This window comes from Mustela lutreola, chromosome 9 (assembly GCF_030435805.1).
Source record: "Mustela lutreola isolate mMusLut2 chromosome 9, mMusLut2.pri, whole genome shotgun sequence".
In the NCBI taxonomy this organism is placed as follows: domain Eukaryota; kingdom Metazoa; phylum Chordata; class Mammalia; order Carnivora; family Mustelidae; genus Mustela; species Mustela lutreola.
Window position 1 is genome coordinate 69,896,499 of NC_081298.1, and position 13,773 is coordinate 69,910,271.

The window sequence follows — 13,773 nt, forward strand, 5'->3', positions numbered from 1 at the left end:
TGGCTATATTCAGAGATGAGGTCTTAAAGAGGTGATTAAAGTAAAATGAGGCTGTTAGATGATCCCTAATCCAATGGGACAGGTGTCCTGACAGGAAGAGGAGACTCTGACACACAGGGAGACACCAGGGGTGCACGCATAGAGGGACTGCCACGTGAAGAAGACAGCAAGAGAAGCAAGAGGGTGGCCGCCTGCGGGCCAAGGAGAGAGGCCTCTGAGGAAACCAGCTCTGCAGTTGGACTTTGGACTTCCAGCCTCTGGAACCCTGAGCAAATACATCTGTTTTTTCAGTCACCGGGTCAGTGTCAGCCCCAGCTCCCAGAGCCCCTTCCTCAGTTACACTAATCCTCAAGACAGATTTGGAGATTTTCTCCAAATAAACCCATCAGGATGGGGGACAAGTGAGGTCCTGAAAATGGCGACTAACAGACCTGGCCCCCACCTGGCTGCACAAGCGTCCCCAACCCTCCAGTGATCCTGGTGCCAGGGGATCTGGAAATACTTAGGGCCCTCCATCCACAGCCAAACCTGGATCCCTCACTTCACTCCTACATCACCCAGAGATGAGGTTCGTGAGGCACTTGGGGGAGACCTCTGGCTGCCCCGGAGTGGGGCTAGGGCACTCAGAGGGGTGATAGCAAGCAATCACAAAGCGCCCAATGTGCTCAAGGCCAGGGTGAAGGGATGTACCCCAAGATTCCTGCCTGAGTTCCAAAAGCTCTGCTGTCACCCTGTAGACTGATTCTCCCAGATGGCCCAACTCTCACCCACCCTAGACTCTCCCCTTCCTCCAAACAGGGGTCTAGTCAGGCCTGGGCCACAGCTGCAGCCACAAATCCCATAGCCACACAGATGGACCCAGCTTCTGCTTCTGCTCCATCTCCTCTGAGAACTAGGAGTCTGGGCCTAGGTCCGGCTCCCTTCCTGCCCTCCGGCAGCAGAACTGGCCACGGGTGTGGCCCAGAGGCTGCCTCATCTTCAAATACACCAGCCTGGTCCCCCATGACATTGCCAAACATGAGCATTAAAAAAAAAAAAAAAAAAAAAGCTTTGAAAATCTGGAGACATGGAAGGATTTGGAAAGGCAATTCTGGGGTAGGGCGGCCCAGGACCCACCAGCCAGTCTGTAGAAATTGCTGGACTGAGAGACAGGCCCCAGCCTCAAGGCCTGAGTGGCCCTCAGCCTATAGTGCCCTCACCCTCCCTGGCCACCAGGAGCCAGGATGAAATCACAGTAAGAATATATCTGCCCCAGGGGTCACCTGCTTGCTTATTTCCTGTGTGCAGGATTAGCTCCCTGCTGCCAAGGAGCTCACTTGCTCATTCATTCCACATACATTAAGCCCCTATTACCTTGTGCCTTGCAGGACACTGACTGCGGTGTGAGCATCCTCACTCTGAAAGATGGGCCAGATTGAGCTATGGTAGCAGCCAGCAACAGAGTAATTGTCAGAGAACTTGCAGGCTGCTTGGATGCTGGAGATCATCCAGCCAGATCCTCTACAGACAAGGGACGGACATCCAGGAAGTGACATCATTTCCCAAGGTCACATTCGAAAGTGCAGAGCTGAGACCTGAACACTTTCCATGCCGCTAGAGGATCCCAGAAGCCCCAGTGACCCTGGGGCCAATAAGAGTGGACCTCCTGAGCTTGGTGGTCATTGCCAGGCTGTGTCCTTAGGGAGCCCAGCTGAGCCCAGAACGTGTTCCCCAGCCAGGGCTCCATATGGCCATACTTCCAATGTCACATCTGAGGCCAAAAGCCCCACACTTCCCCCACTTCCAAACTAGGAAGACAGGGCAGAATCCAGAGATGTCCAGATCTTCCCCCGCAAACCCAGAGATTCTCTAGCATTCCCTCTCTGGGGAAGTGCCACATCCCCCACCGCCCAAACTAGAAACCGTCCTTGACACTCCATCTGTCACCTGCTCAGATAAGGTGCCCTAACCCAGGATGACCATTGCCTGCCCTCCCTGCCCCCGGCTCCCCAGAGGCCAGGTCCAAAAGGGCCTTCCATAGGATCATACTCAGTGAAAGAACAGGGGTCTGTGTCCCCGCCTGGAGAAAAAGCAAGCCTATGTCCCCCAAAGAGGACAGCTTCGGTTAAAGCTCTGCTCTCAGCAAACCAGCTCTGTGTTCAACTCTCGAGCTGTCGTAGCTCCCTGAAGCAGGCATCCCGAAATTAGCTTGGGGCAAGGACCGGGGAGTCAGGGCACACATCTCAAAACACCCAGAATGACAGCTCTGCCCTATTTCACAACAGCAGAGAGGAGGACTAGCCACAGCCAGCCAGCAGGCATGAGGCCCATACTGCTGGGCCGACACCACATTTTAGTTTGAAGTTTGTTGTCTACACAACATTCGGACAGTTCACACTAAAGTCCAGATTTGAGGGACGCCTGGGTGGCTCAGTTGGTTAAGCAGCTGCCTTCGGCTCGGGTCATGATCCCAGCGTCCTGGGATCGAGTCCCACATCGGGCTCCTTGCTCAGCGGAGAGCCTGCTTCTCCCTCTGCCTCTGCCTGCCTATGCTCGCTCTCTCCCCCTCTCTCTCTCTGATAAATAAATTAAAAAAAAAAAAAATCTTTAAAGTCCAGATTTGAAAATAGGACCGCCGGCTTCCCTGGGTGGTCATGGCCCCCCTGCAGCACCCCCTGCTGCAGACGGGGTCGCCACTGTGCATGGAGCACCGTAGCTGCGGTGCCTACCACTGCCCCTGCTTCCCAACCGCCAGGCCCAGGGCCCTTACCTTCGTTCTGGGGCCTGTCTCTCCTCCCCTTGCATTTCCTCCTGGGTCCCTGTGCACGCTGGAGTTGGTGAATCCTCATTTTAGGACCTGAGAATAACCTTACTCGTGGACTAACACGGCTCCATGATGTGTCTGTTCACAGGACAGCCCATCCCTGGCCTGCAGTAGCCAAGGTGGAAGGTGCCAGCCCGCCTGGGATAGAAGAGAGGGCCACGGCAGAAAAGACAGCTTTGTCATACAGCCTGCAGTGGAGCAGGAGGGAGAGCCTCAGGGAGCCCAACAGACTGCTGTGCTAGAAGGGGAGGTGACCCTCAAACCAGGGGGATTGGGGGCTTGTGTTTTCCTTGACAGATTCTAAAGCAAGGTTCTTTTCCCTAGTACAAGAGCATCCGCTCGGTCCTTCTGTCCCCACCCCCCGACTCAGAGTTCCCCCCACCTATTGGCTGTGCCACCGGACAGGAAAGGTGTGGGTGGGACTGATGCCTGCACCCACCCCAGAGATCTCCAGCTCACCACTGAGAAAAGGCCACCAGTGTGGGAAGGACTTCAGCGGCAAGGAGCTTTCAGCCCCATGGTGACCAGAGGGAGGGAGGAAGCTGAAGCAGAAGAAAGGCAGGGGTAGGGGGCCTCTCTAGGGACAGGGGCCAAGGGCACATGCCCTCTGGGGGCCCTGAAGGGAGGGGCAGGGGGCTTCTCGAGGGACAAGGAGATGGAAAGATCAAAAGAGCAAATCCAACCGTCCAACTGCCTCCACGACTACCCAGACCACCAACTCTGTCTGTCCCCTTTGAATTCCCTCCCTGGAAACTAGAGTACAGCCCTGACATCTTTCCGCCCCTCACTTTTCTCCTACAAGCACACACCACTGCCAAAATGAAAAGCAGACTCCTTAGTCAAATTCACTCTGGTCACAGAGACACAAAGGGGTGATGTGGACGTCACCTAGCCAATGAAACCTTGAGTAGGGTCCCACTTCACAGCCAGGTTATGGACGCCAGACAGAACTACTACTGCCACAAACCCAGGACTGTAAAAAACAGGCTTCAGGCAGAGCACAACTCTCCATTTTTCGGTGGGTATACAAACGTCGACTGATTTATCACTCGGCGGGCACCAAAGGTTTAATGAAAATTTACTGGCAGAAAACTCAAGGTTGAGAAAACTTTGAGCCATGTACTTCATATTTTCCTGCAAATCAGGACGAGGCAGCGAAGATTTCGTCTAAGCTGTGAGAAGACATCTTATTTGGGCTCTCAAGTGCCAAGTCCCCTCTGGTGCAGGGCGCAGGCCCCACCGTCCTAGTATGCCGTCATTCCTGCCGACCGGCCGTGGCGGGCCACAGGCAGCCAGGAGCTCATCCAGCCTCCGGCAGGGTCTGCCAGGAGCCTTCTGGACTCTCCCGCCCAGCCCAAGCTGGGTCATTGACAGGCCAGAGTCAGAAGAACAATCTATGGGATGATAATGAGGACCACAGAGATAGACAGGACCTTCCCTGGCCCAAGTGGGTGTCCCTGTTTCCTCCTCGCAGACCCCACCAGCTCAGCCAGACTCCTGTCCCCTGGGTGTCTGTGTGTCACACACACACACACACACACACTCCACTTCCTGGTCCTTTTTCCAGAAATCCGCTTGGGCAGCTGGAAATGACCTCTCAGGCTCCCTTTCTCACAACATCCCACACAAGCCCGGAGAGCAGGCTTTCTCCTCCGAAGGTTTACTGCCAATCCTGAAGGAAAGCAGAGTGGGAATGAGAAAATGAACGACCTCGGGAAGACAGCCTTCCTCTGCGGCTTTACAGTCACCAGCCTGGCCTGCCAGCGCTAACGCTCTGTCCGCCATGAAGCCAGCCAGCCTCCCTTTTAACCTTCTCCCTCTTCCCAGCCTTCCCCCAACTGCCAACTCCAGGCCCTTCAACGGCCAACAACCTACTCTCCCAGCTTTGATTTATCTCCACCAGAGGGAATGCATAGTGAGATCCAGCCCCACTCCCAGCACCTTTTTAAAAAATTATCTCAAGCCCACCCAGGCCCGGACAGATGGAGGCACAAAGACACACCTCTGGATCCTAGGGACAGAGCTGGGGCCCACGCCAGCCACGCCACACACTCTCCCATACAGGACAGACCCACGGACACACTGACGCACCAAAAGTCTGCCCTGTGCTAAGAGACATTTGGGGTTTCTTTTGAGGAAAAACACTCTGCTCCAAAGAAGGCTCCTGACAAGCCGGGTTTTTTTGTTTTTTTTTTTCCAGAGTGGCTGGATAAATTGCTTTTCTGCAAAAATAAACACAAGTGAACTGCATTAGCTGAGCGAGTGACACATTAGTTACAGATGCAAGGCCTGTCAGAACATTGAGGGAACAGCTTTTATTGGGGAAAGGCCGAGAGACTCATAAATAACCAGTTGGCAATCTCGCATAAACATTTGTGCGTTCTCATAAACACCGCCTACCACAAGCGCTGGCCCGGCTGCCAGTGCGGCCTGGAAGAGCCCTCCCCCCTCTTCCTCAGAGCACAATATGGCAGCGAGGCGGAGGCTGGTCCCAGGCGCCTCTTCTCCCACAGTCCCAGCTCCTCAGACTCATGCTCGTGTGCCGTGGGGTAGAAAGAGAGATCTAAGCCCCCATCGTCAACATGGGCCAGAGGATGAGAATCGAGGGCCAGCCCCAGTGGGACAACCGGTCCACTTTCCTCCCTCTACACAGACTAGAAGAAGAGAAGAGAATAAAGGGATATAATTGCCCTGGGGGCCGAGTGAGGAATTCACTAAAGCCAAGTGAGGAATTTAGAAAGTACAGAAATGCCCACTGAGTACGACTCCCCTGGAGCCCATCAGAATCGTCAGAAAAGTGGGATGAGGGAAGCGTCACCCCAACTCCAAGAACATAGGCCACAGAGAGTGGCCCCTGCCTCGTCCAACCATCCACAAGCAGAGTCTGGGCTTCCTCCCACGGTCTCTTGGTCCTTGTCTCGCACCCTGGGGTTCTCTCCTCTGAGCCGAACACTTCAGAGCCACATCTAGGGCAGAGCGGGCCATGTGAGTGGACTCACGTCTGTCCTCTCCACTCCTCTTATGGTACCTGCCAACCCAACAAGCACCTGGTACCCTCATCCATCATGCCTCTCCCAAGCCAAATCCACTTTCTAGAAAGGATCCAAAGCACTAACTCACTCGTCCTGAGGTATGAGTAACACTCTCTGTGCTCCCTTCTCATCCCTCCCCCTCTCTTCTCTGCCACAGATGCTCAAGGCAGAGGGACAGAGTGTGAAGTGGCTGGATTTAAAGCAAATAGCTAACACTCATCATCTTTGCTGAACTTTTGAATCAGCCAAGAAGGGGGAGGAATTGCGATCTTTTCAGGGAAGCGAGTGTGGAGAGAAAGAAGAGAATGTCCACTGGCTCCGAGACGGCACTACAATGATTAGCTTCGAAACCAGCTCCACTACCACATCTCAGTAACTTCCTGTTGATCCTTCACATCCCACCATATAAAAGGCCCAAATCCTTAGATTGAGTAGCCTTCTCCTATAGCCCTCCTATTTCTTTTTTTTTAGATTTTATTTATTTATTTATTTATTTGACAGAGAGATCACAGGTAGGCAGAGAGGCAGGCAGAGAGAGAGGGAGAAGCAGGATCCCCGCTGAGCCCCGCTGAGCAGAAAGCCTGATGTGGGGCTTGATCCTGAGATCATGACCTGAGCCGAAGGCAGAGGCTTAACCCACTGAGCCACCCAGGCGCCTCAGCCCTCCTATTTCTTGACCTGGATCCATCCAGCCTTCAACTTGACTTCCCTCACTGACCCTCATGCACCTTGTGGTCCAGCCAGACAAGTTCATCCCTCCCCTCCTCAACCCTGTGTTAGAATTTTGTGCTTTCTTGTACCTCGGTGGCTCTTCCATGAAAGCCTTTCTTTCCAGTCCTGCAAGTCCAACTCCAGCCCACCCTTCCAGACTCAACTGAAACGCCTCTTTAGGTCTCCCTCCTTTGACCTCTGGGAGAATTTTCTCTGTTCCTTGTTGCTGAGTTTCCCTCTTCTTCTAAGTTATTGGTCTGTCTGGCCCATCTGCCACAAGAAGTTAAACCTTCAGATCTGTGTCCTATTAATCCTTCAGGTTTCCCACCCTTCCAGGCCCTCACCAGCGCCTGGGACATGGTAGATGTGTTAAATCCATGAAGGAAGATGGGGACGGCGTCTAGATTCGTGGTCGTGATGGCGGTGGGGGTATGTGATGGAAATTGGCCAACAAATCCACCCCGGGCAGCCTCCCTTTTGGCTTTCATTCTGCTGCTCCACAAAGAACAGAGCTGTTGTTGCTTTGGAAGAGAAATTAAGATGCCAGGCAGGTAAAGACAGCCAAACACCATCGCTCTATTGAATCGAGCTCAGCAGTCCAGGCTCTTTCTTCCCATCAACAAATGGAATGCTTTATGAGAAAATACAAAGCACAGCCCTAGATAGAAATATTGAAGGCTTCTTGGCCAGGACATCCCTCGGGAGGGAACACAGTGTAGCCATAATTTATTGCATTCGATATTTTCGCTTCCAATCTTATTTTTATAGACATTATTTCATAGGCTGCAAGTCAAACACAGATGGAAAAGATTCCGGCTTTGTAATAAGAGAAGGTTTATGGCGGGCCAGCCCTGCTGCTCTGGGTTTGTGTGTAAGTAAACCCACATTATCATGTCCTTAGGTGGGGCAGGGAGATGCCTTTATTATGTGTTTGGACTTTGATCCAACAATTCTGCCTTCATCTCTCCCCTAGGCCAGGGCCTCCGGATACTCCCAACGGGAGGAAGTAACAAACACCGTACTGGGGCAAGAGGGAGGAGCCATGGGCCAGCCTTTGAAACGCATTCTTGGCTCTGGCCCGACCTGCCATTCCGTGGGTCTTCAAAGGGCTTTGACCCAGGGACAGGGCCTACACCCCAAAGGACAGCGGTGAAAGGAAGTGGACACTACGGTGTTATATGGATGACTCTGTGTTGAGTGATTTGTACCATCTTTGGGGACCGGGTGTGGAGATCGGACAACTGAGCTCATACTGACTGTAAAACACCCTTGAGATTTTCTGTGCACAGTATATCGCAGGTAGTCTCATCCAAAGAACTTGTTTTTTAAAGATTTATTTATTTTTTTGAGAGAGAGAGAAAGTGTGTGTGCATGCCTACATGAAGCGGGGGAAGGCAGAGGGAGAGAAGCAGACTCCATGCCCAGCATGCAGCCCAACGCAGGGCTTGATCTCAAGACCCAGAGATCATGACCTGAGCTGAAACCAAGAGTTGGACGCTTAACGGACTCAGACACCCAGATGCACCCCCACCACCCGTCACTACCAACAAACGTTCTTAAAAACATCATCTGGGGGTGCTTGGTTGGCTCAGTCAGTTAAGCGTCTGCCTTCGGCTCGGGTCATGATCCTGAGGTTCTGGGATCAAGCCCCTCTTCGGGCTCCCGGCTCATTGGGGAACCTGCTTCTCCTTCTCTCTCTGCCTGCAGCTCTGCCTGCTTGTGTTCTCTCTCTGTGTCAAATAAATAAATAAAATCTTTAAAAAATAAAAAATAGGGGCGCCTGGGTGGCTCAGTGGGTTAAAGCCTCTGCCTTCAGCTCAGGTCATGTTCCCAGGGTCCTGGAATGGAGCCCGGCATTGGGCTCTCTGCTCAGCGGGGAGCCTGCTTCTTCCTCTCTCTCTGCCTGCCTCTCTGCCTACTTGTGATCTCTGTCTGTCAAATAAAAAAAAATTTTTTTTAAAGCTTTAAAAAAATAAATAAATAAATAATTTTAAAAAATAATAAAATCATCTGGTTTACGATATTCATAGTCTGGATGTACTAAGGTTTGTTCAATCGGCCTCATTTGGTCTGCAGAGAGAAAGAGTGTGCTCAGGGAGAGAGAAGGGCAGAGGCAGGAGATGTAAGAAGGAGAAAGGAGAAAAGGAGAGGGAGATAGAGAAGATGGAAGAGGACCAGCCCAGAGCAAGGGGGCCAGGAGGTCTTGGCCCCAGGCGTGACCCCCACACAACCACAGACACACTGCTAACAGCTTGCCGTTTGGAGTTGAGTGAGGGGCCTCGAAGCCCTGCCGCCCAGCCCTGAAGCCCCGCCGCCCAGCCCTTCCTTGTTTCGCTCTCCGGGTGGGCGGGAAGCTGCCCCCAAGAAGCAATGAGAGCGGGTGTCAGAGAACACTGGGATCGGGGAGGAGGGGGCAGAAGCCACATTCAGCTGGGAGGGTGAGAGGAAAGCGAATCAAGGCGGATGGGCCCCTCTGGGGCCTTGGGAAGGGTGACCTGTCCTACTCACCAGGATTCTGGGGGATTCCACTGGAGGAATGGCGGTGTGAAGTGAAATGTCATGAGAGCCCGTCCCCCGGCTCTCCAGCCATGGAGAGCCTGTCAGTAGGGCTCTGGGAGAGAGGAACGCCCCCACCAACTGCCTGGCAGCAATGGTATCTCTGATGTTTTATTGTGCAGGCGTTTCTACTATGCACAACTGCAGGGGTACGATTCTGGGGGAGCCATCCTTGAGGGAATCCCTGAGTGTTCAGGCAGACCCGAGGAAAAGGGGATCTACACCCCGAAAGCCTCTGCCCTCACTGGGCCCAGTCACTTGTGCTCTGCTGGGGCGGTCACACCTCCACGGCGGCCTGGCCAGGGATGGAAAGCTTTGCATCAGCAGCGGGTAAAGAATCTGCTTCAGGGGCGCTGGGTGGCTCAGTGGGTTAAGCCGCTGCCTTCAGCTCAGGTCATGATCTTGGGGTCCTGGGATCGAGTCCCACATCGGGCTCTCTGCTCAGCAGGGAGCCTGCTTCCCTCTATCTCCCTCTCTGCCTGCCTCTCCGTCTGCTTGTGATCTCTGTCAAATAAATAAATAAAATCTTTTTTTAAAATATTAAAAAAAAAAAAAAGAAGAATCTGCTTCAGGCAGCAGTGTGTGTCAGGAAAACCGTGCCTACCACCTGGGCTGCTTGAGAAATCAGCCCCAGGTGCCCAGTACAACAGACGGAAAACTGAATTTCGCAAAAGGTTATAACCAGGTGTGGAGGGCATGGTGCATTCTGGTGACTTCCCATCCTTGGGGAAACAGGGCACGCGTCCCCGATCCTCCCAGCACTAGATGTCCCAGTGGGTTCTTTGTCCATCACAGGGCTCTTCCCCAAGCCTCACCCCTAAAAACGAAGTTTGAGCCCTCTCTCTGTGCCCTTGGACTTCACTGTGGGAGCCCCCATATTCCCTTTCTGTTTAAGCCCATTTGGATTGGTCTTATTTTCTTCTAAAGATTTTATTTATTTATTTGACACACGGAGAGAGATCACAAGTAGGCAGAGAGGCAGCCGGGGAGTGGGGGGTGGGGAGAAGCAGGCACCCCGCTGAGCACAGAGCCCGATACGGGGCTCCATCCCAGGACCCTAAGATCATGACCCGAGCCAAAGGCAGAGGCTTAACCTACTGAGCGACCCAGGTGCCCCTGGATTGGTCTTCTGTTGCTTGCTGCTGCTAATGTCTCAGCTGATACACCAGACTAATTATGGACTAGGGAACATTTCAAACCAAAGAACTAAATCAGAATAAGAACGAGGCACCCAAGGGTCGGGGTTCCATAGGACTTCAGGAGAGAGACATAGAGGCAGCTGCCAGACCCGCAGAGGACGGCCAGAAGCGGTAGCACCCTTAAAGGTGGACACGACCCACCTCTGTTCTGAGCCCCACTCTTCAGGAGACCCACATTTCTCACACACACATACACACACACACACACACAAATGCACACACACGCACACTCACGAATGCACACACGCACACACATGCACAGTTAAACACATGACGGCCCTAGTCCTTGTGGAGAGGGCCCTCAGCGTGAGCACAATATGATCTCTAACCCTGAACATCCACGCTCATGGGTAACGCCGTCCAGGCCCCAGGGAAATGCTTCTCCACAACGTTTGAGTTGCATCCTTGCATCAAGAGGAGACTGTGTTCAAATGCTATAAACACATGCGGGTCGTGTCGCTACTGACACAGACAGGGCCCTGCGCCCTGGAGGACGGAGGGGTGGAAGCACTTGGGGGAAGCCAGATGAATTCACTAAGTCCTTCCTCTCGCAGAGCAAGAAGGCAATAGAAGGAGGGCAGCAAACATGCATTTTCTTGCTTCTCTTTGTGGTTCCAGTAGTACTCCCCAATTAGCAATGCTACAGGTGTATGTGGGGCAGCCACAGAACACTTTCCAGTGTAAATCACTCATAATTCTCCCACATTTGCAGGTCCTATGCAGGTCAAGATACAGCATGTATAAAGTGTGAGCCTGATTCTTTACATTGGCAATGAGACAGATGTGGAACAACTATAGGATTTTATTTTTATAAAAATTTTTATCAGATCTAATAAATTGGCAAGACTTAAATTAAAAATTCAGCTTTGGAGCGCCTGGGTGGCTCAATCGGTTAAGCCTCTGCCTTTGGCTCGGGTCATGATCCCAGGGTCCTGGGATGGAGCCCCATATTGGGCTCTCTGCTCAGCAGGGAGCCTGCTTCCTCCTCTCTCTGCCTGCTTCTCTGCCTACCTGTGATCTCTATCTGTCAAATAAATAAATAAAAATCTTTAAAAATTTTTTTTAAAAAATTCAGCTTTGTTTAAATATTTAATTGAGATTTTAGTATTAGATAAAATGTATAGGCTATATTACTGGTTAATATGTGCCTTTTAATTCTAAGAGATAATTTTGAATATTTTAAAGAAAAGTAACTTGTCAGGCACCTGGGTGGCTCAGTGGGTTAAAGCCTCTGCCTTTGGCTCAGATCATGATCCCAGGGTCCTGGGATCGAGCCCCGAGTCAGGCTCTCTGTTCAGCCCGGAGCCTGCTTCCCCCACTTCTCTGCCTGCCTCTATGCCTACTTATGATCTCTCTCTCTCTCTGTCAAATTAATAAATAAAATGTTAAAAAAAAAAAAAAAAGAAAAGTAACTTGTCAAAAACTTATATGAGAGTTTTGATCTTTTACATTTTAATTTGCACTTTTTTAAATTAAAACACACAATGTTTTTTACGTTTCGGTTATCTGTTGCTGTATAACAAAGCCCAAATTTCAGTTGTCGAAAAGAAATCATTTTTTATTTATTACAGTTCTGTGGATTGACTGGCTCAGGGGTCACTTGGTGGCCGGTGGAAGGGGTCTCACATGGCTACCGTCAAAAGGTGGAAAGGGCGAGAGTCAAATGCAGGTTCATTTGTACAAACAAGATGGCAGCATCTTGACCCTCATAGCTGGTATCAGCTGGGATGGCAAGAACAATCCCAGTCTGGCTGACTGTCTTGCTTTCTCCTGTGAATTTTCCCCATGGCTAGCTTGGCCTCTCCATAGCATCTCAGTCTCAGAGGAATCCAGCTTCTTACATGATGGTTGCCTTGTTCTAGAGCAAGTGTTGTAACAGACCCAGGTGGAGGCTGAAAGGCTCCCTGGGCCCTCTCCTCAGGAATCACACAGTATCACTGTCACTGCTTTCTGTGGGCCAAAGTGGGTCACAGGGACAGCTCAGATTCCAGACAAAGGCCTGCACGAGATCATAAACACCACGAGAGGTGGTTTACTGCGGGCTAGCTTTGAAGACTAGCTCCCACAGGCTGCCCTCTGGCCCCCCAATGAGTCACGTCCCTCACACATCCGAATGACTGTACACTCACCCTCCAAGGCCCCTGAAGTCTTGGCCAGGCCCTCAGTATCTACATCAGGTCCTGAGAAGAGGAGGCCCCTTGGGTGTGGTTGCTTTGAGAGGGTCCTTCTTGTCTTAATTAAAGGTCTGTGACTAAAAGAGACAAGTTGTCATCCCCTCCAAACCCCACAGATAGTAAGGAGGTAGGCACAGGATAACTGCATTAGATGCTCTCGTTCAAAAAGGGGATGAAACCAGTGCAGAAAGCAATTCTGGTACCAAGCCAATTCCTTAATTAGCGCTTAATCCTATTCTCTGGAAGTTGGTCTCTGTGGTTCTTGGCCCTACTCTGAGTTAGCCTTCATTCTCTAGAAGAAATGGTCAGTGTTTGTGGCCAAATTGACTTCTCAACCTCTTTCTTGCCCATAATAAAGGATTCTTCAGGGGCGCCCGAGTGGCTCAGTCCATTAAGCATCTTCCTTTGGCTCAGGTCATGATCCCAGGGTCCTGCTCAGCGGGCAGCCTGCTTCTCTCTCTGCCTGTCACTCCCCCTGCTTGTGCTCTCTCCCCCCTACTTCTGTGTCAAATAAAAAAAAAAAAAGGACTCTTCATTTTGAACAGTCTCTGCCCCTTTCAATCTAAGCTGAAAAAAATTTTTTTAAATATGTGGGTGTCTTATATACCAAATTAAGCCTACTCCATGAGAGAAAAGGCCCCTCTCACCTGAAGCCACCTGTGAGGTTGCAGTGAGATTCTCAGTCTCCAGAGAGGACCTAAGAGGTACACACTTACATTCTTAGAAGTCCTGGTATGTACACAAAGGGCCTAAAGACAGGCCCTTAAATATGAGGCCTTCACAAAGGGTCTTACAGCCATACCCTTGACTCTACCACACTGTACTGGCTGCACCTGGATTTTCTTTGCCCTGAGGCCAGTCATTGATTTTTGAGCTTTTTTGCTGGTTGGAATATAGACCTGGCCTCCTTAGATTTACTAATTTTGCTCCAAAACTTCTTTCGTTCATTTTGACCTTTTCCTATTTTATCTATTTTTCCAGCCTCCAATAACAATCTCCTTACTGTGTTTCAAAACTTCCATAACACTCTCCCCAAGGTTCATCAGCTTCTGCTCCCCATTTGCTTTCTGTCCCAAAGCAAATGCCACAGGTTTTAAGTTTTTGTTACAACACTTCCTTCCCACACTGCGGTAGTTGGTCTTCAAAGAAGGCCCCAATGAACAAACCTCCTGGTATTTATGTGGTCTATGGACCCTGTGTGGTCCCCTCCACACTGAAGCATGGCTATGACTCATGCTAATACATGGGACACAGTAAATATATGTTGCCTAAGTTTTAGACATAGACTTGAGCTTCCC

The 13,773-nt window shown here is 51.2% G+C and overlaps 1 long non-coding RNA gene across 1 annotated transcript; it reads right to left on the reverse strand.

Annotated features, from left to right (window-relative positions):
- Positions 1–11,736: 11,736 nt before the first annotated feature.
- Positions 11,737–12,946, reverse strand: LOC131808549 (uncharacterized). The gene is made up of 2 exons (XR_009344824.1): positions 12,431–12,946; positions 11,737–12,300 (listed from the first exon to the last, which is right to left on the reverse strand). It is a non-coding gene; the product is annotated as an uncharacterized LOC131808549 (long non-coding RNA).
- Between the last annotated feature and the right edge of the window lie 827 nt (positions 12,947–13,773).